Source organism: Pseudorca crassidens, chromosome X (assembly GCF_039906515.1).
Source record: "Pseudorca crassidens isolate mPseCra1 chromosome X, mPseCra1.hap1, whole genome shotgun sequence".
In the NCBI taxonomy this organism is placed as follows: Eukaryota; Metazoa; Chordata; class Mammalia; order Artiodactyla; family Delphinidae; genus Pseudorca; species Pseudorca crassidens.
The window spans coordinates 56,827,013-56,854,457 of NC_090317.1; positions in this window are offsets into that span (position 1 = coordinate 56,827,013).

Sequence of the window (27,445 nt, forward strand, 5' to 3'; positions counted from 1 at the left end):
TTCTTTATTATGTTAACCTCTTATATCATATTACTTGATTTTCATATGTGAACCATTCTGTCATCTCATGGATAAGTCCCACTTGGTCATGGTGTATGATCCCTTCAGTGTGCTGTTGGAATGTGTGGGCTATTATTTTGTTGAAGATTTTTGTAACTGTGTTCATCAAGGATATTGGCTGATAGTTTTATTGTCCTTTGTTTTGTTTGTCTGTCTTTGGTATCAGAGTAATACTGGCCTTGTAAAGTGACATTGGAAGTGTTTTCTCCTCTTCAGTTTTCTGGAAGAGTTTGACAAATATCAGTGTTAGTTCTCTTTTAAAAATTTGTAGAATTCACTAATGAAGTATTCTGGTTCTGAAATTTTTATTGTTGGGAGGGTTTTGATTACTGTTTTAATCTCCCTACCAGGTATTAGGTACGTTTGGACTTACTATTTATTCATGGTTTAATTTTTATAGGTTGCATATTTCTAAGAAATTATCCATACCTTCTACATTATTCAGTGTGTTGATATATAGTTGTTCACAGTAATCTCTTAGGATCTTTTTTATTTCTGTGTCATAAATTGTTATATCTGTTTTTCATTTCTGATTTTACTCATTTGTCTTTCCTTTTTTTTCCTTCACATATAAGCATTTTTCAATTTTGTTTATCTTGTCAAAAAGTGACTCTTAGTTTTGTTGATTTTTCTATTGTTTTTCTGATTTTTATTTCACTTATTTCTGCTCTATTCTTTGTTAATTATTTCCTTCTGTTAACTTTTAGCTTAGTTTTTTCTTCTTTATCTTATTCCTGTAGGTATAAAGTCAGGTTGTTTGAGATCTTTCTTTTTTTTAATGTAGTACTTATGTTACTACATCTGATTTGCAATGTAGAATTTTATCTTCATTTGTCTCAATGTATTTTCTAAATTTGTTTTTGATTTCTTCTTTGACCCAATGGTTGTTCTAGTGTGTGTTCTTTAATTAACACATATTTGTGGATTTCCATTTTCCATCTCTTATGGATTTCTAGTTTTATTCCATTGTGGTTAGAAGAGATAGTTGATATGACTTTAATATTGTTAATTTTTTAAGGCTTGTTTTGTGACCTATTATGTGAATAACCTGGAGAAATATGTGTATTTTGTTGCTGTGGGATGGAATGTTTGGCACATATCTCTTAGATACATTTGATCTATTGTGTTGTTCAAGACATCTGTTTTCTTGTTGATTTTCTGTCTGGGTGTTCTATCCATTATTAAAAGTTGGGTATTGATGTCTCCTAGTATTTTTTGTAATGCTTTATATCCTTCTCTTCATTTTGGTGAATGTTTGCTTTATGTATTTAGGTGTTCTTATGTTGGATTTACAAATATATTTATAATTATTATATCTTCCTAGTGAATTGACCCTTTTATCATTATATATTATCCTTCTTTATCTCTTGTGGTATTTCTTTGACTTAAAGTCTATTTTGTTTGATATATGTCTAGCCACCACTGCTCTTTTCATAGCCAATTTCATGGAATACATTTTCCCTTCTTTCACATTCAACCTATGTGTGTCCTTAAATATACAGTGTAATTCTTTTATACAGCATATAATTGGGTCTTTTTTTCCTCTTAAATTTATTCTTCCATACTATGTATTTCTATTGGAGAGGTGAACCAATTTCCATTAAAGTAATTATTGATATGAAAGCATTTAGTATGGCCATTATGTTAATATTTTTCTGTTGGTCTTGTATTTCTTTTGTTTCTCTCTTCCACTCTTGCCATCTTCCTTTGTGGGTGAGTTTGTATTTTTGTTTTGAATTTTTTTTTTTTTTTTTTTTTGGTATTTATGTGCTTTAAGTCCTTTCTCCTTTTCTTTGTGTAACTTGTATAGGTATTTTTGTTGCTGTTGTTTCAATGTGCTTATGAAATATATCTTTATAGCAGTCCATTTTAAACTAAAAACTTAAGTCTAAGCACATACAAAAGCTCTACAATTTAAATTCTCCTGTCCACACACTCTTTGTTATTGTTGTCACAATTTACATTTTTTATATTACATATATTTTAACATATTTTATTTATATGTGTTTTAAATTATTTTGCCTTTTCACTTTTATTGTAGAATTAAAATTGATTAACTGACCACCATTATAGTAATTCAGAATTCTGTTTGTGTATATATTCTCCTTCACCAATGGGTTTCATACTTTCTTATGTTATTTTGCTCCTTTTTAGCATCGTTTTGTTTCAATTTGAAGAATGCCTTTTAGCATTTCTTGTAAGGTAGATTGAGTGGTGATGAACTCTCAGCTTTTTTCTTTTTTTTTTTTTTTGGTCTGGGAAATTCTTTATCATTCCTTCATTTTTGAGGTACAGCTTTGCTGAGTATAGTATTCTTTGTTGACATTTTTTCCCCAGTACTTCTGGCATGCAAGGTATCTGCTTAAAAATCCACTGATATATTTATGGGGCTCCCATAAAGACTTGTATTTCTCTTGCTTCTCTCAAAATTCTGTCTTGTCTTTGACTTTTAGAAATTTGATTATAATGTGCCTTGATGCGGATTTCTTTAGATTCATCTTTTTTAGTGTAATTTGGACATCTTGGATCTGGATGTCAATTTTCTTCCCATGATTTCAGAAGTTTTCTGTCATTATTCCTTTGAAACACTTTTTGTTCCTCTCTCTCTCCTCCTTCTGTGACTCCTGTAATGTGTAATTGGTCATCTTGTTGATGTACCATAAGCCCTTTAAGCTTTATTCATTTTGTTTCATTCTTTTTTTCTTTATGGTGCTTGAGTCTGATGACTTCTCTTTGAGTTCAGTGATCTTTACTTCTGCTTGATTCAGTCTGATGTCAAACCTTTCTAGCCAGTTTTTCAGTATAGTAATTGTATTCTTCAACTCCATGATTTTTGTTTTGTTTTTAAAATACTTTATATCTTTTTGTTGAAATTCTTATTTTGTTCATGAATTGTTTTATTGAACTTTGTGTGCCTCTTTATGATAGTCATTTTGAATTCTCTATCACATAAATCATATAACTCCATTTCATTAGGATTTTATTTCTGGAGATTTACCTTGTTTCTTTGTTTGAAACATCTTTGCCTGATACTTCATTTTCCTTGTATCTGTATTGGTGTCTGTACATTAGACAAAGTAGGCTCTTCTCTCATTCTTTATGTACTGACCTTGTAGTGGAGAAGACCCCACCCAATCAGCCTAACCAGTGATTTTGGGGACCTTTGTCAACTCCTTTTCTCCTCAGGGAGAAGCAGGCAGCTATGGGTTTTTAATTTTATTTTAGTTTTTGCTTGCTCTTTATTGAGCAGGTGGGAGGCTCTATGGTGTCTAGGAGTATATAGCTCTATCTCTATTCTCCACCAGGCACCTAGACTATGCCAGACCTGTCAAACCTCCAAGACTGGCAAGTCAGATCCCTCTTCTTTGCATAGGCCTGGAGAAGTTGGGGTATTGGACACATGGAGCAACTCTTGCCCTCCTCAGTGGGGAAGCTGAGGGCTTGTATTTTTTATTGGCTCTCTCTGTCCTGAACAGGAGGAAGACATACAGCAACTACCGGTCCATTCTGCCTTGTCTGTTCTTTACCAGGTATTTAGACTGCCTGACCCATCAGAACTCTAAGACTGGCAAAATGGATGCTAATTCTTTAGACAGCCTTGGAGAAGTTAGGATGCTAGACACATGGATCAGCTCTTTCCCCAGAGAATTGCTGAGAGCTGGGATTTTTCATCCATTCACTCAATGCTGAGCAGGGTGAAGGCTCTATGGTATTACTAGTCTGAGCTGCTATCTCTATTATCCCTCAGATGTCCCCTATAATTCGAGTGTTGGTGTGTTTACTGTTGTCCCAGGGCTCTCTGAGACTGTCCTCAGTTCTTTTCTTTTCTTTTTTCTCTTTATTCTGCTCTGCAGTTTTTTTTTCCACTATTCTTTCCTCCTGGTCACTTATCTGTTCTTCTGCCTCAGTTATTCTGCTATTGATCCCTTCTAGAGTATTTTTAATTTCATTTATTGTGTTGTTCATCATTGCGTGTCTCCTCTTCAGTTCTATGTCCTCGTTAAATGTTTCTTGCATTTTCTCTATTCTATTTCCAAGATTTTAGATCATCTTTACTGTCATTATTCTGAATTATTTTTCAGGAAGACTGCCTATTTCCTCTTCATTTGTTAGGTCTGGTGGGTTTTTACCTTGCTCCTTCATATGCTGTGTGTTTTTCTGTCTTTTAATTTTACTTATCTTACTCTGTTAGGGTCTCCTTTTTGCAGGCTGCAGGTTCATAGTTCCCGTTGTTTTTCGTGTCTGTCCCCAGCGACTAAGGTTGGTTCAGTGGGTTGTGTAGGTTTCCTGGTGGAGGGGACTAGTACCTGTTTTCTGGTGGTTGTGCCTGGATCTTGTCTTTCTGGTGGGCAGGTCCACGACTGGTGGTGTATTTTGAGGTGTCTCTGGCCTTATTATGACTTTAGGCACCCTCTCTGCTAATGGATGGAGATGTGTTCCTTTCTTGGTAGTTGTTTGGCTACCAGCACTGTAGCTTGCTGGTCGTTGAGTGAAGCTGGGTGTTGGTGTTGAGATGGAAATCTCTGGGAGATTTTTGCCGTTTGATATTAGGTTGAGCTGGGAAGTCTCTGGTGAACTAGTGTCCTGAAGTTAGCTCTCCCACCTCAGTGGCAAAGCCCTGACACCTGGCTGAATCACTGAGAAACTGTCCTCCACATGGCTCCAAATAAAAGGGAGAGAAAATTGAAAGAAAGAAAGAAAGAAAGAAAGGAGGAAAGAAAGAAGCAAAGAAAGAAAGAGGATAAAATAATATAAAGTTATTAAAATAAAAAATAAAATAATAATTATTAGGAAAACAATTTTAAAAAGTTAAAAAAAAAACAGGCAGACAGAATCCTAGGACAAATGGTGAAAGCAAAGCTATATAGACAAAATCTCACACAGAAGCATACACATACACACTCACAAAAAGAGGAAAATTGGAAGAAATAATCTATCTTGCTCCCAAAGTACACCTCCTCAATTTGGGATGATTCATTGTCTATTCATGTATTCCACAGATGCAGGGTACATCTAGTTGATTGTGGAGTTTAATCTGCTGCTTCTGAGGCTGCTGGGAGAAATTTTCCTTTTTCTTCTTTGTTCGCACAGCTCCCGGGATTCAGCTTTGGATTTGGCCCTGCCTCTGCGTGTAGATCGCCTGAGGGCATCTATTCTTTGCTCAGACAGGACGCGGTTAAAGGAGCCGCTGATTCGGGGCTCTGGCTCACTCAGGCTGGGGGGATGGAGGGTTATGGATGCGGGGCAAGCCTGCGGCGGCAGAGGCCAGCGTGACTTTGCACCAGCCTGAGGTGCACAGCACGTTCTCCCGGGGAAGTTATCCCTGGATCACGGGACCCAGGCAGTGGCAAGCTGCACAGGCTCTCAGGAGGGGAGGTGTGGATAGTGACCTGTGCTCGCATACAGGCTTCTTGGTGGCTGCAGCAGCAGCCTTAGCGTCTCATGCCCGTCTCTGGGGTCCGCGATGATAGCCGTGGCTCGGACCCGTCTCTGGAGCTCCTTTAAGCAGCGCTCTTAATCCCCTCTCCTCGGGCACCAGGAAACAAAGAGGCAAGAAAATGTCTCTTGTCTCTTCGGCAGCTCCAGACTTTTCCCGGACTCCCTCCCGGCTAGCCGTGGCGCACTGACCCCTTCAGGCTGTGTTCACGCTGCCAACCCCAGTCCTCTCCCTGGGATCTAAGCTTCAAAGCCCGATACTCAGCTCCCAGCTCCTGCCCGCCCCAGCGGGTGAGCAGAAAAGCCTCTTGGGCTGGTGAGTGCTGGTCGGCACCATTCCTCTGTGCGGGAATCTCTCCGCTCTGCCCTCTGCACCCCTGTTGCTGTGCTCTCCTCCGCAGCTCCGAAGCTTCCCCCTTCCGCCACCCGCAGTCTCCGCCCATGAAGGGACTTCCTAGTGTGTGGAAACCTTTCCTCTTTCACAGCTCCCTCCCACTGGTGCAGGTCCCATCCCTATTCTTTTGTCTCTGTTTATTCTTTTTTCTTTTGTCCTACCCTGGTACGTGGGGAGTTTCTTGCCTTTTGGGAGGTCTGAGGTCTTCTGCCAGCGTTCAGTGGGTGTTCTATAGGAGCACTTCCACGTGTAGATGTATTTCTGATGTATCTGTGGGGAGGAAGGTGATCTCGGCGTCCTACTCTTCTGCCATCTTCTCCTGTCCCCTAAACAAGATTTTATACTGAAAGATATCTTAAAAAGATTCTTGTATGTATTTTATCTTGAAGAATAAAGGTAAAGGAAGAATTCTGAGTCTAAAAGGTGAACAACATAAATGGCTTCATTTTGGGGAAACTAACTTTTATAAGGTGATATTATTTTGTAGTCTAGCTGTTTTATTTTTCTTGAATTCAATTTCAGTCAACATCTTTTACTTTTGTTAAATACAACTATGCCTTTTACTTCATAAAGGGAGGTTGAGTTTGTTGCTGTAATAAATATGTAAATACTTTTGTATATTCCTCTATTAATAATAATTGAATCAGGCCATATGTGAAATATAAGAATACATTTTAGAGGTATGTTTGAGTTAATTATAGACTTAGATAATTCTTATTGTAGGCTATAAAAAGCATACTGCACTTGTTAATATTTGTAGTTAACTGCTTTTTATATAATTGTTGCACTCACTCAATTTTTTATGGGCAAAGCAATTGGCTATATTTGCTTTAGTGAATTACATTTATAACACATGGTTCAACAGTAATCATAACTCATTGTAGTGTGCAGCCAAAAAACATGGTTGTTTAAACACATGAAAGGACGCTCAACATCACTAATCATTAGAGAAAAGCAAATCAAAACTACAATGAGGTATCACCTCACATCAGTCAGAATGGTCATCATCAAAAAATCTACAAACAGTAAATCCTGGAGAGGGTGTGGAGAAAAGGCAACCCTCTTACACTGTTGGTAGGTATGTAAATTGATACAGCCACTGTGGAGAACAGTATGGAGGTTCCTGAAAATACTAAAAATAGAACTACCATATGACCCAGCAATCCCACTAGTGGGCATATACCCTGAGAAAACCATAACTCCAAAAGAGTCATGTGCCACAATGTTCATTGCAGCTCTATTTACAATAGCCAGGACATGGAAGCAACCTAAGTGTCCATCGACAAATGAATGGATAAAGAAGTTGTGGCATATATATATATATATATATATATATATATATATATATATATATACATACAATGGAATATTACTCAGCCTTAAAAAGGAACAAAATTGAGTTATTTGTAGTGAGGTGGATGGACTTACTACAGGATGGACTCTGTCATACAGAGCGAAGTAAGTCAGAAAGAGAAAAATAAATACCACATGCTAACACATATATATAGAATCTAAAAAAAAAAAAGGTTATGAAAGTCCTAGGGGCAGGACAGGAATAAAGATGCAGACACAGAGAATGGACTTGAGGATGCAGGGAGGGGGAAGGGTAAGCTGGGAGAAAGTGAGACAGTGGTATGGACATATATACACTACCAAATGTAAAATAGATAGCTAGTGGAGTGGGAAGCAGTCACATAGCACAGGGAGATCAGCTCGTTGCTTTGTGACCACCTAGAGGGCTGGGATAGGGAGGGTGGGAGGGAGGGAGACACAAGAGGGAAGAGATATGGGGACATATGTATATGTATAGCTGATTCACTTTGTTATAAAGCAGAAACTAACACACCATTGTAAAGCAATTATACTCCAATAAAGATGTTAAAAAAAAAGAAAGATGTTGTTACTAGTATCACCTTATTTTTACTTTGGACTTCTCATTGGGTAACATATTTCTAGTAAAGGTATAGCATTATAGTAGAGAAATCATAAGCAAATTATAGGCAGGCATTTATGGGTTTGAATTCTGGATCCACTAGTTACAAAATTTATCTCAGCTAACTATACCTTAAATTCACTGTATGTGAAACTATGGAACATCAAAAGGCCCTGAAAGAATTGAACCAGAGCACCCTTGCAAACATACCAGTACTTGTCCTTGGCTTATTAAGTTTATTAAAAAATAGGTTCAGCACTCCAGCTGAATACTGCTTATCTGTATTTACCATAGCTCAGAGTGTATGCAACTTAAGGTAAGTACCCAGTAAATGTACTCTTTCCCCACTGTTAGGTGGAAAGAAATTTAACTTTCCATTTAATAAAGCCTAAAACATTAGAGCGGTTTTAAAAACACCACTGCTTTAAAATTGAAAGTCATTGCAGCTGAGTGCTGATAAACCTTTAACAGTCATTTTTTTGGGGCGAAAATCCTTGATTTGTAGCATTTCAGGATTTTTGTGCTGAAATACCACCTTGATGATTTCAGGATACCACCATTATATCAACTGGCTCACAAAATTCGAGAACATTTAACAATTGGCCCTTGTGAGTCACTACAAACAAACTCTAGCACAACACAGCTTCCACTTGGCTATCCTTCTGTCATTTTATTGTTTCATTAGTTTTGTATGTTGTTCTCAGTCTCAGAATCAAGATGCTATATTTTGGAGGCATGACTATGGTAAATTGGCACTTAACATTGAATCCTGCATCTTTTTATAACAACAAAGTTTGAGAAATCGAAGACTACATTTTTCAAACTACCTTGCAACTGGAGTTTAAAAAGTGATTATGTTTGGCTCATCAAATTCATTTGCATGAGATTAGAAAGCAAAAGCATTTTGTTTCTCTACAGTAGAGTTAAGCAGAGTTCCCAGTATCAGGTTAACAGCTTCCTGGTTATCCAGAGACAGGTGGGGTTTGGGGCTTTCATTGTCTTGGTGTGTATTATAGTAAGCATGTAGTGGTTTCAGAGCTCAGAGCATTTACAGTAGCTTCATGACTGTGCTGGCTTCCCTGTTCTAGTGGTTTCCTGATAACGGCAGTTTCTTAATTGTGGCGCTGTTATTGTGCTACTTGGCAGAAAGTTTTCTGACTATAGAATCTCCCAGTTTATTTGGGTGTTCTAACCAGAAAATTCTCCATGAAGTCCCTTGAAAATACTTTACTTTTTCATGTCTTTGTAGTTTTGCTTAACTTTCTTAATCACACATTCTCCTTCAATTACTGCCCTATTTCTGTTCACCATTATAGCTAAGATTTTAAAAATATGCATACTTTTTTCTCTACTTCCCTCACCTCCCATATTCACTCTTTAATTCAATTTAATTTGCCTTTTCCTCTGACTACTCCAACAAAATATATTTTTCTAGGGTCATCGATGATCCTTGTGTCTAAAGAATACTTTCCAGACCTCATACAAGGGAATTGTGATCTAAAGATGAAGCCAAAATTATGGCTGTAAAATATTGTTAAGACTAATGGCGAAAGCTCGGCCTCTGTGCACCGGTGCTGAATCGAATCTCAGAGACAGAGTTTTGGGTGAAGTAGAAAAAAATAGCTTTATTGCTTTGCCAGGCAAAAGGGTACACAGCGGGCTCCTGCCCTGAAAAACTATGTGTCCCAACCTGGGAGGCTTTGATGAGAAGTTTTATAGCAACGGTTCAAGGGTGGGGTTACTGATAAGATTAAGGTGTGTGCAGGGCCTGCACTCCTCTAATCTGGTCTCAGGTGATCTTCTCCATAAGCTTCTCTTGTTCCTTTAATGTAGCCTCAGGTGGTCTTTCTGTGATGTGAAGAATACTGACATCTTAAAGAGCTTAAGGACATTGTTATGTGTATTCCTTGAGGTAGAACCAGGACCCTGCTCCAAGGCTGTGCTATTGTTTGTTGGCTGCCCCTCCCTTGTCTTTGCATCCCTTTCCTTCCTGGATTAAAAACTGTTGGAATCTGCCCTTTGGAACTCAGGGAAGGTCATGGAGGCTGGAGTCAAGAAATGGGGCACAGAAATTCTTCCATGCCCAGGAGCCCCACAGGGTCCTGCTTGGTTTCAAGACCTCAAAAAGAGCTAAGGTAGGGCCTCAGTATATAGTTCAGTCTGATAGAAAGCCCTCTAAAGAATTTAAGGGTATGCCTCTTAGATCTTCTCAAACAATAGGGCTTCCAATAAGTTTCAGGGTGTCCCTTAGCCATTTCAATAAAAGTACAAAGTAGAGAGTGCTTATCTTGAAGAGATTTGTGGGCATGTCTTTAGTCTAATAAAGTGAACTCCAATAAGGGTTATGGGAGACTCACAAAGTATTAAAGAGAAGTATGTTCACAGAAATGCTGCCAATTTAAATTGAAATGGTCAGAAGAAGTAGAAAATGTAAAAAGGCCTTTTGACTCCAAAATTTTACTGGCAGGAAGCAGAATGAGAAAATCACTCAACTACAAACATATACTACGTTTCATGGAGAAGGAGGGGTGATTCAGAGAGCAGAACCAGGAGACCAGAGAATCACAGGAAAATATTACTGAGCCATAGGACTGAGTCCTAATAAGGGAACTGCAAACATCTGACTGGCTGGATTTTAGAATTGCTATGGTTATTGTGCTTCCAATTTCCCCCTTTGTGAACAAGATTGTCTATTGCACTTATACTATGTCTGTCCCGCTATTGCATGGTACGTGTGTTTGGGACAGATAACTTGTTCCCTTCATTCCCAAGTCTTCTGATGAAGAAGAAATGTACTTGAGGTTCTCTACTTATGAAAATATACCTGAGGAGGTTGATCTATAACAACACATAATTTGGAAGATGACATTGTGGACTTTGAACTGTAATAGGATTCTGTAATAGGATGAGAATTTTAGGTACCTTAGGAAGAGATGCGTACATTTTATATTCAAGATGGACATATAAATTTTTGCCAGAAGAAATTTGCCTCTTATAGTTTAAAATATGTCAATGAATTCTTTGATGCACCTCCTTACAAGATATGCAACCTAATTCCCCTCCCCTTGAGTGTGTTCTGGACTTAGTGGGTCACTTCTAATGAATAGAATAAAAAAGAACTGATGGTAGATGGCTTCAGAGACTAAGTAATAAAAGAAACTGCAATTTCCTTCTTGCTCCCTCTCTCTTAGATTACTAGGAAATTAGTTGCCATGTTTTGAGAAGATGTTCAAATGGAGAGTATCTTAGTCAATTTGGTATGCTATAACAAAAAATGCTATATACTGGGCAGCTAAAACAACATAAATTTATTTCTCATAGTTTTGGAGGCTGGGAATTCCAAGAGCAAGGTGCTCTCTGATTTGGTTCCTGGTGAGAGCCCTTTTCATGGTTATGTCTTCATATGGCAGAGAAAGAGTCTGGTGGGGGGGGTGATGAGTGCTCACACTCTTTCCTGTCTCTTCTTATAAGAGCACTAATCCAATCATGGGGACTGCACCCTCATGACCTAATTACCATCCCAAATCCTCATCTTCAAATACCATCACATTAGGATTTGGGCTTCAACATATGAATTTGGGGGATACAAACATTTAGTCCATAGCAGAGAGGAACTGAGACCTCCTGCCAGTGATCCCCAAGGAACTGAGGCATCCTGATAATAGTTATGTGAGCCATCTTAGAAGTAGACCCTCCAGCCCCAATCAAGCCTTAAGATGACTGCAGCCCTGATTGAAAGCTTGATTGTAACTTCACGAGGGACTCTGAACCCTGACTAGCTAAGCTGCTCTCAGATTCTTGACCCTCAACAACTGTGTGGGATAATAAATGTTTGTTGTTTTAAACTGCTACATTTTGGGTAATTTGGGTATCAATAGATTATGATACAAATATTGCTTTATTCAAAATTGGTCAAGAAGGATGGCTAGATGGAGTTAGAGGTGGGTATTTCCCTTCTCATGTGTGGAAAGCTAGAGCCAGCTGGGGTTGAATATTTCCTTTCCCCCAGGTAAGTTAGGCTCTGACAAAACCCTAGCAGATTAGTCTCTGGTTATCTAGTTTCCCCTTAAGGGAAGGCTTTGTAAAGAAGAAGAGAATGCTCTGGTATATTAAAAAGTGGTTCCTTTTCCCCTTCCCCTGCCAGAAGCAGGAGAGAATTTTTTCCCTGTATTCACTGTGAAGATCTGGTAGAACCCTTGGAGATAAAACTCACAAAAGTGTGGGAGTACCCCTATAATTGGTTCCTTCTGGATTTCATTTTAACTCTGAGACTTGTCCACACTGAGCTTCCAATGACTCCTTAATTATAGTTCAGATTTCCCTGGCACTTGTTCCATTGGTTGTTTCTACTCATGAGTCTCTGTACTGGTAAGCCATGACTCCCTGTATTTTTCTGTCTGTCTATCCAATCATGGGGGCAGTGATATGCCCTGTGTCCACACCTTACTTATGGATCCAAGAAAAGTTGTTGATTTTTCACTATGTTCAGCTTTTTACTTGTTACTGTGCGTAATGGCAACTTCTAAGTCCTTAACATGCTGGACTGGAAACAAAAGTCAGTTTTAGTCATTTTAAATTGACGTTTTGATGAGCAAAGTTGTGATAAACAGTGTAGACTTGTGCATTTTCATGACATTTTTAGGTCATATAATTGTGCACAGTCAAAATTTATGCTGATCAAATTTGAGAATAAGAAATTCAGTAAACTTTGTCCACAAACCATGTTATTTGTTAGGAAGAACAAGTCAGACCTCTGGGTTTACTGGCCACATGCATTTACATTGTTCATAATTATTCAATGAAGTTTTAGTATAACTAAATTTTTCTAAAAGAATCTTTTTTTTTAACTGAAGTATAGTTGATTTACAATGCTGTGTTAGTTTCCAGTGTACAGCAAAGTGTTTCAATAATATATATATATATATATATATATTCAGATTCTTTTCCATTGTAAGTTATTACAAGACACTGAATATAGTTCCCTGTGCTAGGTCCTTGTTGCTTATCTATTTTATTTAGAGAATGTGTATATGTTCATCCCAAACTCCTAATATATCCCTCCCCCCTTTTCCCCTTTGGTAACCATAAGTTTGCTTTCTTTCTCTGTGAGTCTGTTCTATAAATAAATTCATTTGTATAATTGTTTTAGATTCACATATAAGTTATATCATATGATATTTGTCCTTCTCTGTCTGACTTACTTCACTTAGTATGATAACCTCTAGGTCCATGTCGCTGCAAATGGCATTATTTTATTCTTTTTATGGCTGAGTAATATTCCATCATATATGTATAACACATTTTCTTTATCCATTCATCTGTCGATGTACACTTAGGTTGCTACCAAGTCTTGGCTATTGTGAATAGTGATGCTATGAACATTGGGGTGTATGTATCTTTTTGAATCTAATAAATTCTTATATTGACCTTTAGGGCCCAAGACTAGTAACTAATATTAACAGAAATTAAAATCAATCAATTTTTCCATTTTGCAACTTTTAGTCACAACCTATGTACTAGGTGTTGATTAGATTGCATTTGCAGTAGCCATTAAAAATATTAAAGTATTCAGCTTCCCCTAGTATTGCTTTTGGTGATTATTATCAATATTAATCGCAGTAGAGTGTATTACCACTCTGCAAATGAAAATGTTACTATGATATGAGATATCAGTGTGGAACTTTCTTCCCTGTAATGACCTGTGTTCAGTCATGAATAAAATGTTCAGAACATTGAGGTACACATTGGCAAGTCAAGAGGGAAGTAGAACTCATTCTATTTAAATGTTATAAATTGAGATGGGCAGTTACATAATGAGATATTCTGATTTCACCTTTTGCTTTTATTTATATCTAATGGAGGTGGCAACTTATCTGAATTCTGGCCCTTTGAATTAGTCTTGGAACATTCTTATAGGTATTGATATTTTATTTTTCAATCACAGTCTCTGAGCTCTGTTGAGACATGAAAAGTAAAGATGGACAGAGAGTCTTAATGAAATTGAACAAACTAGAACATTAATATATAGGTTAATATAATTCTAACCCTGGAAAACTTTTGAAAATTACTTTGAAATAACCAGTCTTGTTCTCCAGTTTTCTGACATCTATGTAAAACACCAAAACAGACATTAACAGAACAGAAAATAAAGGACATGCATACATGTATATGGCTTGGCCAAGACTGCTGGCTAATGATGGTGGCTAAAGTGTATTCACTGAAAGATGAATTCACAAAAAAATGTATGGTATACATAGAATCAAGTAATATTTAAATTGTTAAGAAAGACATATTTACACATAAACCCTGAACTAATGTCTGTATGACCATTTCTGGCCCAGACGAAACTGCAGGCCCAAGTCTTTTAGACCTCAAAGAAAGGGAAATCTCTGAGAACTAGTGCTAGCTTGAGCAAAGAGGTACTGTGGGACACGGAGGGCCGACTGTACTATGGCATTTTATATAAAGGACTTGAGCATCCATGGATTTTGGTATCCATAGGGTGTCCTAGAACCAATCTCCTGAAGATACCGAGGATCGACTGTAGTTAATTTTGTCATTTCTATTGTCACTGTAAATATTTGCAGCCAATCACTCTAACAAGCTTATAAAATTATACATGGTTTATAAAAGTAGAGTAACTAAGTATAAGTAGCTGAGGTATTCTGACCAGTTAATAATAGTTTAAGTGTTTCCTGAAGAAAATAGGAACTAAATGAATTGGTAGGATGGAGTAACTTTCAATAAAACAAGAATGACATTTATGAATTGGTAGAAAACAGCATAATTGGAAATCTGAAGTGAAATATAGTTATATCATATTAATCATGCATATGGTATTAATAATGAATAGTACTAAATACTATTAAAATTAAATAACTATAACATTTATTAAGTAAAATAACATAATAATGCAATCATTCAATTAGTAGATTTTATCATTGTGTCCAGTAATGAAGCTACTGATAAGTTCAGTAGGAACGATCACTTATAGATGCATTTCCTGTAGATACTATATAAACAAAAATGTCTTGCAAATGCTCGTGTAAAGGGTGTGTGATACAAGGAAAAATTCAGATTGTTATTTATGCATTGTATAACAGTCTAAATGAAAACTGAATTTTATTAATTTGCTTACTAATTTCTAAATATTGTTAGCAATACAGTATAGTGAATGCTATGATGTTAAAACATGTATATGCCTTTCTATATTCCAAGTCATAGGGAAAAACAGTTCCTTTGGCCTTTCCAGTCTCACTTAAAACAACTATGTAAACATTAAGTCATATAATAATGTTGTTGTTATTAAACATTTTATATTAATAAAGATTGCCCTAATTAAATTTTAAGCTATATTTATCTACTAACAAGATTCAAACTTTTATGTGGGAAAATCAACCATGCTTTTGATAAGAAGAATTATACAACTTATATTTGATGGAAGAATAGTTCAGTCATTATAAAACAGTTGAAGGGCAGTCCCAGGCTAAGTTAAATAGGAAGAATGAATGAAAAACTCTCAAATTTCAATGATCAAAAACATTTTATTAAATCCCAGGCATAGGTCATAATTCATATCAGACTTGAGCATAAACTGTTTGACATAAAATTATACTGTTTAATGACAACAAGCCACAGGTGGATGGAAGTGACTGTTGAATGCTTCACCACCCTCATGCCATTCTAGGAAAAGGTGGTGACAATAATTATAGGGAAAATAGTAAAGACCTCTCTACTCAGTTTTACACACCATTTGCTGTATTTGCTGTATTCCTCCATTAAATGGACATTTTCCAATGTCACTAGAGAGAAGTTAGGAATCGCAGTTATTTTTTTATAAGTCAACTGAGTTTTTCAAACTAAGCCATGGATGAACTTTAGGGTATAAATTGGTGCTGTTAATCTGTTCTAATTATTATGTTTTTAACACTTGGATCTTTCATTTTCAGGTTGTTAAAGAAATTTAAAAGTATGTTTTTAAACAGAAAAACAGAAAAATGTGCAACCCTAACTCAGGAAAGTTAAAGTCTCAGAGGTGGATGGTAGAGGCACTTTATAAATGGAGATATTAAGAAACACACACTCACAGAATTCTAGACTTGAGTCAAGAGTAAGCATACTGATAATTGTTTTATGTTCTTAATAGCTCAATCTTCTTTATGCTGGTTGTGAATTTTAATAGCCTTTTCTATATATTGTTATAAACACTCATTAAAATGTATTTTTCTGGGGCTTCCCTGGTGGCACAGTGGTTAAGAATCTGCCTGCCAATGCAGGGGACACGGGTTCGAGCCCTGGTCCGGGAAGATCCCACATGCTGCAGAGCAAGCCTGTGTGCCACAACTACTGAGCCCACATGCCACAACTACTGAAGCCCATGTACCTAGAGCCCATGCTCCACAACAAGAGAAGCCACTGCAATGAGAAGCCCACACACCACAACAAAGAGTAGCCCCCACTCGCCGCAGCTAGAGGAAGCCCACGTACAGCAACGAAGACCCAACGCAGCCAAAAATAAAATAAATTTATATAAAAAATGTATGTTTCTATACAATTTACCTTAATGTTGGTAAAAATAAAAGTTTTTTTAAATTTTTAAAAAAAATTATTGAAGTATAGTTGATTTACAATGTTGTGGTAGTTTCAGGTGTACAGCACAGTGATTCAGTTATATATATATATATATATATATATATATATATATATATATATATAATTTTTCAGATTCTTTTCCCTTTTAGATTATTACAAAATATTGAGTATAGTTCCCTGTGCTATACAGTAGGTCCTTGTTGGTTATTTACTTTATATATAGTAGTGTGTATATGTTAATCCCAACCTCCTAATTTCTCTCTCCCCACCTCTGGGACAAATGCTTCCAAAGAACAATTTAGATAACAAATTAAATGTCAAAGTGTATTAAAATAAATATTAGGATATTAAAATGAGAAGAAAAAATTAAATATGGGCTGTGAGTTACAGTATTTCATACAATAAAGCAATATGATTTTTTCCTCAAAATGCTTAATTTCAAAAGAAGTGCTTAATTGGCAAATAATACTCTTTAGAAAAAATATTATATTTTATCATATTTTACCAGTATATATGGAGCATATTTTAGTTATAAAAATATTCACAAAATATCAACACTCTAAACACTGGGAAAATTTTCTGAAACAACATATCTTTACATATGTGTTTCTCAGTGACACTTTATAAAGATTTGACCCATAAAAAATGTTTTAATGCTGCAATTTCTTACATCCTTTTGTTTACCTGAGAAGAGGCATAGTGATTAATGTATTTGATTCTATCCAAAGTTTAGTTGTTATATAATGTGGTTAGCATAACATGTAGACATTTTTCCACAAAATGATAGAGAACCATATTACTTTATTTTGCTGGATGTCATAAGAATTTATAGAGAAATCAAGTTGGCTGCATTCAAGAAATTAATTAGAAACATCAAAAGCAGTACTCACAGAAAGCTTTTATGTTGTCTTTAAAATTATCGTACCTAGCAATTTTGCTGAACCTGTTGTTGCAATAAATTAGTTACCAATACTATGAAACATTATGTACAGGCATACTTCATTTTACTGCACTTTGCTTCATTGAATTTTGCAGATATTGTTTTTGTTTTTTAAAAAAATTGAAGGTTTGTGGCAACTTTGCATCAAGCAAGTCAATTGGCTCCATTTTTCCAACAGCATTTGCTCACTGTCACATTTTGGTAATTCTTGCAATTTTTCAAACTTTTTCATTATTATTATATTTGTTATGCTGATCTGTGATCAATGATCTTTTTTTTTTTTTTGCGGTATGCGGGCCTCTCACTGCTGTGGCCTCTCCCGTTGCAGAGCACAGACTCTGGATGCGCAGGCTCAGCAGCCACGGCTCACGGGCCCAGCCGCTCTGCAGCATGCGGGATCCTCCCAGACTGGGGCAAAAACCCGTGTCCCCTGCATCGGCAGGCGCACTCTCAACCACTGCGCCACCAGGGAAGCCCAATCAATGATCTTTGATGTTACTATTGCAAAAAGATTATGACTCACTGAAGGCGCAGATGATGGTTAGAATTTTTTAGCAATAAAGTATTTAAAAAAAATTTTTAGACATAAAAGAGATTTATGAGTGAATTACCTAATTTTCTGGTTTTACATTCATTATAACTAAGTAAACTAAGGCACAGTGAATAAAAGTAGCTATTTGTGAGCAAGGTAGTTTGGAATACATATTTGTTGTTCTGAGTAAAAAACTATTACTGTAACCAAAAGTTCCTTAGGATTTTCTTTTTTGTTTGCTTGTTTTGTTTTGTTTTTTGCGGTACGCGGGCCTCTCACTGTTGTGGCCTCTCCCGTTGCGGAGCACTGGCTCCGGACGCGCAGGCTCAGCGGCCATGGCTCATGGGCCTAGCCGCTCCGTGGCATGTGGAATCTTCCCGGACCAGGGTACGAACCCGCGTCCCCTGCATCAGCAGACGGACTCTCAACCACTGTGCCACAAGGGAAGCCCAGTTGCTTAGGATTTAACAATAGACTTTGAAATATAATCTACTTTTTTAAATGCCACATTTCTAAAATGCAATCCAGACATTCATATAATAAAAGGAGATAAAGGTATCCATTTTAATTTCTAAAGAGGATAAAGGTGTCTATCTTAATTTTAAAGAGCAAATTGATAAATTTATTTGAACTCATTTCTTCTTTAAATCTTTGAGAGCCTCTGAATCTATTGCTGAGTAAATATGTACAGTAGCTAGTGAACCTCAGTAAAAATTTTCATGAATCTTTACTTACTTTATTTTTTTAATCGCTCAGCTGGTCTTTGCTAGATTTCATGATGATTTTGACCATTATATAATTTTAAAGTATTTTGCCTATTATTCATATAATATTTAACTTATATGCATAAAGAACATTGATTTTGAAATGCAAAGTAATCAGAATAAAAAAATGATACTCCATGTAGCATGATCTGCATCAGATCCAAAAATTCATTAGTATGACAAAATCATCCATGAAGTGTGAAGGTATCTCTGGCAATTCAAAATCAACACAAAAAAAGTGAAAATATATTGAAAAACAAAGTTATATCCATGTCATTTTTTTATTAATTTGAAATAAAAATGACTCCCACCCATAACATGATAGTTGCAAAGCTTGAAACTTATTCTTGTAATATAATCTTATAATTTGGAAATAAAACATGATTATATAAAAATACATTGATTTTTTTAAAATGCCAATACATAGGTATTAAACATCAAGACATAAAGCAAGTTTATTTATTTTTGTTACATAACATAGAGTTAATTTTCTGTCTCTTTGTTCAGTCCCAAAATCAAACATGAGTTTATTTTTCAAGAAATCATATTTATACTAACATAATTAATGAAAATTAAAACAGTGCATAAGGTGGATATTTTGAATTGTCTTGCTCATCATCCATCTCAACATCCTTTTAATGTGCCTTGCTGTATTGCAGAGACTGTAAAGCTAAAAATGACATTTTCCATAGTTCTTATAGCACAGGTGTGATTTTATTCCTCTAATCAGATGCACTCTCATGCATGAGGTTTAATTTGAAAGTGAATTTAGTAGAGAAAAAGATGCAAGTTTTTTTGTAAGTATAATTGACATACAATATCACATTAGTTTTAGCTGTGCATCATAGTGGTTTGAAATTTATATACATTTTGAAATGTTCACCACAATAAGTGTAGTGCAGCATACAAAGTTATTACAATATTATTGACTATATTCTCTATGTTGTACATTACATCCCCATGATTTACTTTTTTTATAACTGGAAGTTTGTACATCTTAATCCACTTCACATATTTCTCCTACCTCCCAATCTCTTTCCCCTCTGGTAACCACACATTTGGTTTTTGTATATGTGAGTCTGTTTCTCTTTTGTTTTGTTCATTTTTTTTTTAGATTCCACATATAAGGGAAATAATATGATAATCGTCTTTCTCTGTCTTACTTATTATACTTAGCATAATATCCTCTAGGTCCATCCATGTTTTTGCAAATGACAAGATTTCATTCTTTGTTATGGCTGAAAAATATTCCGTGTGTGTTTGTGTGTGTGTGTGTGTATCCCATCTTCTTCATCCATTCATCCATTGATGGGCACTTAAGTTGTTTCCATATATTGGTTATTGTAATTAGTGCTGCAGTGAGCATAAGGGTGCATATATCTTTTCGAGTTAGTGTTTTTTGTTTTCTTCAGATAAATACCCAGAAGTGGAATTGCTGGATTGTATGGTAGTTCTATTTTTAATTTTTTGAGGAACCTCCATACTGTTTTCCATAGTAGCTCTACCAATTACAGTCCCAGCAACAGTGCACAAGGGTTCCCAAATGCAAGTTTTAAGGCATCCATTTGGCTGAAAGTTATAGAATAGGCAACATGGGCCCTTGGTCATCAACTTTCTTAATCAGCAGCAATGGCAGCCTAAATGAGAGAGAAGTTTGTGTCTCTCTCATGTGAAAGAAGTCTGTGGGTAGGCAGTTCAAGGGTGAGGTTGCTTCACAAAATCATCAAGGACATAGGCTTCTTCTACCTTGCTGCTCTCCCATTCTTATCAGATAGTTTCAACCTCATGATCCAAAAGGTTTACCCATCACATCTGCATTCAGCCAGCAGGAATGAATCAAAGGCAAAGAAAAGGCATGGTCCTTTCCTTTAAAAAACACTGTTTTAGTTACAAGGCCACACTTAGCCACAAGGGAAGCTGAGAAATGTAGTATTTAATCTGAGAAGCCATATGCCCAGCTAAAAATGAGTTTCTCTTTCAGAAGAAAAGAATAGCTATTAGGAGACGATTTCCAACTGCTGTCACAATGAGTCACTTGTTAAATGGGAATAGGTAAAACTGTTTTTAAATGTATCATATTTTAAAAGTGTATTTAAAGTAAACATATTAAAATGTTTGGTCTAAATTAAGCTTTAACATCATTTCTTTATCATATGCCAAGCAAACTGTTTAAGCAGTGGCCTTTACTTTTTACTTTTTTTACTTTTAGAAACTAATTAAGTAATTACTTAATTCCTAAGAGCTTCTCAAAATTATACATTACTTTGAAAGAGATTCTTGAGTCCAAAAGGGTTAAGAAACATAGATTTAAAGAGTTCCCTGTAATTGGATTCAAACCTGATCCCAATACTTGACACACACCTACTTTTTGCACTACTTTTGACAAGTAATTTAACCTCACTAGGCCTCATTTTCTTTATATGCACAATAGAGAGAATGATATAACCATTATTGCAAATATTCATTTATTTAAATGATGTATGTTAAATTACTTTCTAAAATATATAATATAATGTACAAATAAGATTATGTTACTATTAGGGTTGCTATTGAGTAACAAATAAAAATAAAGAATGCACAGTTAAATATAAACTTCAAATAAACAACTAATAATGTTTTAATGTAAGTATGTACTGCAAATACTTTATTTGGCAGCCCTAGTTTTTCTTCACCTAGTTAGGAAGGTAGCCCAACTTTATACTTCCATATTTTATACTTTATAAGGAATTTTCACATCCACCATTTCATTAGATTCCCACAACAAACTTTTGAGGTTAACAGTGAAGATATGTAAATAATACTCACCCATGTCCCTTTGGGGGAAGAAAAAGGCTCAGAGAGATTAGGAACTAAGGACCCAAAATCAGACAGTTTAGCAGAGAAATTAGATCCAGACTCTAGTACTCATCACATTGTCTCTCCAAGCTTCTTCAACACTTATGTCCTTTAATTGGGATTACTGTCATCTTGGTAGCTTATTAGGTTTTGTCATAATTAATTTATTATTGCCTCTGATAGATCAACCATGGAACTGAGGCAGGAGGCAGTTCTAAGATATTGTAAAAATAATTTGCTTTTGATTCTTTATTAGTGTCTGACTCTGAGATGCTGGATTTTTATATTCAATGGCGGTAGAGTCTATGTCTTAAAAGGGTCAGCAAACTTTTTCTGTAAATGGTTATATAGTAAATATATTGTGCTTTGTAGACCATATAAGATCCCTGTCACATGTTCATCTTTGTGTTTTATTTATATGCTTTTAAAAATGTAAAATAACATGCTCAGCTCTCAGACCTACAAAAACAGGCTGAGGAGGGTTGTGAAGTAAGGGGAAGTGTGGGGGTGACTGCTAATGGATATGGGTTTATTCTGGGAATGGTGAAAATGTTCTAAACTTGTGGTTATGGGTTGCACCAATCTGTGAATTTAACAAAACCCACTGAACTTACACTTTAAATGTGTGAATTGTATGGTATGAGAATTATATATCAATAAAATAGTTGTAAAAATAAATAATCCTAAGAAGTGAAGAAAAAGAAAGCTGAGGATTGGATCTGGCCAAAGGCTATTGCCAACCCCTGGAGAATAGTGTTGCTCAAAATAGAGCTCCTCACCAACAGCAGCAAGTGAGAACATATTTGAAATGCAGAATCTCAGGCCCACTCCAGTCAGAATCTCTGAGGGTGGGGACCACCAATCTGTGTTTTAACAAGTTGTCTAGATGATTCTGATGGACCCAAATGATTGAGAACCACAGTTTAAGATAATTTGTAGTTTTGAGTTCCATCACTATTGATGACAGAGATTCAATATTTAAACAATGAGAAGAACATTGAGGGAAGAGAGTAAGGGTTTCAATAACAGAACATTAGAGATCCAATGGATACAAAAAAGAAAAACAGGACACAGAGTTAAAGGTTCTTGTCCTTGTGAAGCTCATGTGGGAGAGGGGGACAAAACAAGCATACCAAAAATTTAACATTATGCAAGTATATATTGTTAAGATATAGGTGAATTCAGAGGAAATAAATCTCATCAGAATAGGCCTCATAGGTATAGTGAGAGGTATATTGAAGGCTGAATAAGAGTTTGACAAGCAGAGATGATATATTAATTTGCAAGCTGGCATTTCCTTTCTAAAAAAGGTATACCTCTCTTCTCTTTTTGGTATTACATTCAGGGGAAAATCAACAGAATTAAATGTCTAACAAAGTATGCTATGATATTTGCCTTTCATTCGAAGCATATTTATTATTTCTCTGGTAAATGGAATTGATGTAAAAGTACTGAATTAATAACCACCCTAAGGTTTTATTTTCCTTTTTTTAAAAATTTTGGTTCAGTTGATTTTTAAATTTTTTTTACTTTTGAACATCTTTATTGGAGTATAATTGCTTTACAATGGTGTGTTAGTTTCTGCTTTATAACAAAGTGAATCACTTATACATATACATATGTTCCCATATCTCTTCCCTCTTGCGTCTCCCTCCCTCCCACCCTCCCTATCCCACCCCTCTAGGTGGTCACAAAGCACCAAGCTGATCTCCCTGTGCTATGTGGCTGCTTCCCACTAGCTATCTATTTTACGTTTGGTAGTGTATATATGTCCATGCCACTCTCTCGCTTTGTGCCAGCTTGCGCTTCCCCCTCCCCGTATCCTTAAGTCCATTCTCTAGTAGGTCTGTGTCTTTATTCCCATCTTGTCCCTAGGTTCTTCATGACCATTTTGTTGTTGTTGTTTTTTAGATTCTATATATAGGTGTTAGCATACAGTATTTGTTTTTCTCTTTCTGACTTACTTCACTCTGTATGACAGACTCTAGGTACATCCACCTCACTACAAATAACTCAATTTTGTTTCTTTTTATGGCTGAATAATATTCCATTGTATATATGTGCCACATTTCTTTACCCATTCATCAGTTGATGGATACTTAGGTTGCTTCCATGTTCTGGCTATTGTAAATAGAGCTACAATGAACATTGTGGTACATGACTCTTTTTGAGTTATGGTTTTCTCAGGGTATATGCCCAGTAGTGGGATTGCTGGGTTGTATGGTAATTCTATTTTTAGTTTTTTAAGGAGCCTCCTTACTGTTCTCCATAGTTGCTGTATCAATTTACATTCCCACCAACAGTGCAAGAGGGTTCCCTCTTCTCTACACCCTCTCCAACATTTATTGTTTGTAGATTTTTTGATGATGGCCATTCTGACTGGTGTGAGATGATATCTCATTGTAGTTTTGATTTGCATTTCTCTAATGATTAATGATGTTGAGCATTCTTTCATGTGTTTGTTGGCAATCTGTATATATTCTTTGGAGAAATTTTTCGATTTTTTTTTTTTTTTTTTGATATTGAGCTGCATGAGCAGCTTGTAAATTTTGGAGACTAATCCTTTGTCAGTTGCTTCATTTGCAAATATTTTCTCCCATTCTGAGGATTGTCTTTTCATCTTGTTTATGGTTTCCTTTGCTGTGCAAAAGCTTTGAAGTTTCATTAGGTCCTATCTGTTTATTTTTCTTTTTATTTCCATTTCTCTAGGAGGTGGGTCAAAAAGGATCTTGCTGTGATTTATGTCATAGAGTGTTCTGCCTATGTTTTCCTCTAAGAGTTTGATAGTGTCTGGCCTTACATTTGGGTCTTTAATCCATTTTGCGTTTATTTTTGTGTATGGTGTTAGGGAGTGATCTAATTTCATTCTTTTACGTGTAGCTCTCCAGTTTTCCCAGCACCACTTATTGAAGAGGCTGTCTTTTCTCCAGTGTATATTCTTTCCTCCTTTATCAAAGATAAGGTGACCATATGTGCGTGGGTTTATCTCTGGGCTTTCTATCCTGTTCCATTGATCTATATTTCTGTTTTTGTGTTAGTACAATACTGTCTTGATTACTGTAGTTTGTAGTATATTCATTTTCCTTTGAAGCCATTTGTAAAGGAGTCATAAATTATAGCCTTTAGTACTGCATTTGTGTGAGTGTTTGTGTGTGTATATGTTTGAGAATACATATGTGTTCAAGACCTTTCCATCTACCCTTTAATCCAAGTTCCAGCTAGTCTAGACATTTATCTGGTCAGCACCATACTTCTTTCCTCTTTTTGTTGTTGCAAACTCATCCATTCTCCCAAGTTATTTCTGCTTCTTGGTTCACCCATTTACTATCAGCTTCTTTTCTCTACACTCCACCTCCTGTTCCAGAGGTGGGCCAGTATTACAACTTGACTCCCTTCCTATTTTCCACTATCTACCAGGAGACCACAAACTGAAATTTCTAGTATCTTTACAATGTTCTGACCCCAAATGCCAGAGATTTTTAGTAAATGACCCTCTGTTTTGCAGTGATGTTACTCTTATTCTTTAAATATGCAATGTTTTAGAAGTTATTTTCATGAATCCTGTTTTATTTTAAATTCCTACATATGAACTTTCTTGTACCTTTGAGCATCACATAAACAATGACTTTTCTTAGGTGAATGAACAACTAAAATTTATGTTGTAGACTTTGAAAAGCCCCTTGAATAGGAAAAAAAATGAATAAGTAAATTTAGTTACTTTTCATGAGTGAATGCATGATTTCAAAATTATATTCCCCTTCTCTGTTTTCAAAGTTTATGTAGAGTATCTCAAATACTTTTTTTTTCTGTCCATAGGCTAATGGGTAAGGGTGAAATAGTTCACTATTTGCACACACCATATATTTGGTAATGCCATAATTTAAAATTAACAACTTATCTAGGATCATATTTTAAGGGAATATTTTTAGGTCTCATAATGTAATAGCTTAGGTAATGACATACAAGTTTAATATGTGAACCTCAAAAATGTTAGTAAATTTCATTTAAAATGGCTTTAAGAATATAAAGTGACATGGAAAGTAGGATATAAAATTTTAAAGTGTAACCATAATATATATTCTCAAAGAAAAAATTCATAAGTAAATAAAATAATAGCAGTCATTACATTTAGTGTACCTAAGGTGATTTTATTTTCTTACTTATGCCTTTTGTTATTTTATAACAAAATATTAAAGATACTTCTTACTAACACACTTATCATATTGTTTCTGTTAAGAAACTGGAGACTTCTTTAAAAGTAATTTTTTTCTATGTCAATTGTATTGCAATAAAGAAATAAATACAAGTAATCTTAAGTATAAATGTATGAGAATTTAGAGAAAGATTTTCCTCTACATACACACATGTACATGTATATTCATGGGAATCTCAAAATAGAATCCTGAATTATGAACAGGATAGAAAGTGTGGTCCTAGGGCACAGAGGCTGTCTTAATGGGGTGACCATTTATTTCAGAGTTTTAATAGGCGGTAAGTCAGTTTCACCACAGTGAATAGGTCAAGTCAAGCATAATCCTTTTGTCCAATTGTATTACATGAAATATAAATACAGTGCCAAGGAATGGAAATAATGCTCTGTCTGTTGCTACATGGTAAATTCTTATGTAATTTTAATTGAAATGAATGATAAATGGAAGAATGGATTTTGTAAATTGCTGCCACAGAAATGGTGTTAATGCATTTGAGTTTGGAATGCAGCAGAATTCCTGAAGCAAGATATGACAGGTCAGGAGCCTCCCAGATTGCCAGTGTTTCCATTTGAGTTCTGTATTGTCGTTCTCCCTTCAAGAAATAAATCTTAAGACATTCTGCTCAAGAAATAAATCTTAAGACATTCTACTTCCCTACCACTCCTTCCCACCCCCACGCTAACATATTATAAGTCTGCAATCTACTCATAATATCTCTGTTTTCAGAATTACCATTTATTTCTGGAGGAGAGATGGTTAGATTCCTGTGGTAATTGTAAATTCCTCCTTTTATTGTATAAACTCCTTAAGGACAAGAACTATGTCTTATCTACCCCTGGTTATTATTATGTTTTGTCAATAAGCATGCATACTCACTGATTTGCATTTAGTAGATAGTCAATAAATGAATGGTGAACAAAGGATTCCTAGGTTTTCTTCATGGTTTGTGGCAAGCCTAGAGACAAATAGAAAAGCCTTCAATAGGAGTTGAAGTTGTTTCATCAATAGTAACTTCTAACTTGCCTCATTACTGTAGTACTAAAATTCTTAATTAGTTTTCAGTGTATATTTAGACAGCTGGTAATGAAATATAAATTTTAAAGTTTGGTCATTTCCATGACTTTACAAAACTCAGCATGTCTTATTGAAAAGCATTAGTTGAGCTAGTCAGATTTTTGACCACGTTGTAATTTATGCGAACAGAAAATCTGCATTAATACAGTGAGCTACTGCTAAGTGCTAAGGTCAGTTGTGCATTTCATACTTCAGCTGCACTGAAAGAATTTTATTGCGTTTCATAATCATACTGCAGTGAAAAGGGTTCTTTATGGTGCCACAGACAATTAATTGAGGTACATTACCTAGAAACTTAAAAAGGTCATACGTGGAACATAATCAACACCTCATAACACCTATTACTGATTACTAAAATGCAAATTAGTGCTCTTCAGTTTCCTTTGAGAAGCATAATTCTTCTTTAAACTTGAATTACATCTTAATTTGCTTACACTCCTAAAACTTAAATGCTTAATTTACTCTTTTCAAATAATGTCAATCCAACTTAAAAAACTGTACATCTGCATTCATACAAAATTCTGTTAGGTTGAAATTAAAATATTATAATTTATAGCAAAAAGCTTATTTGATGAATCTGTTATCGTTTTTTGCTTATATGTAATCATGCATTTTTATATATGATCCTACAATAAAGGGAGGAAGAGCATACAAAAGGCCAATTTTTGAAATAG